The sequence below is a fragment of the Marmota monax genome, unplaced genomic scaffold (assembly GCF_021218885.2).
Source record: "Marmota monax isolate L192 unplaced genomic scaffold, Marmota_monax_Labrador192_F-V1.1 WCK01_AAM20220418_F8-fsc00122, whole genome shotgun sequence".
Lineage (NCBI taxonomy): Eukaryota > Metazoa > Chordata > Mammalia > Rodentia > Sciuridae > Marmota > Marmota monax.
This window is the reverse complement of record NW_026695223.1, coordinates 5,615,998-5,616,198: the sequence shown is the minus strand read 5'-3', so window position 1 is coordinate 5,616,198 and position 201 is coordinate 5,615,998.

The following is a 201-nucleotide window of genomic DNA, read 5'->3' as shown; positions in this document are numbered from 1 at the left end:
ACTTTTATGGTCAAAATTATTGTATAGCTGAGCCTGACCATTATTCTTGGCTTTTGGACCTATGAAGCCTTACTGACAAGATGTGTTAGAATCAACTGAATTCTCTCACCCACTCAACCATCCATTTTTCTAACATAAATTTCTCATTATTTGTTAATTACATGTTACAAAGAAGAATGCTTTACCCATATTTGGCTCTGA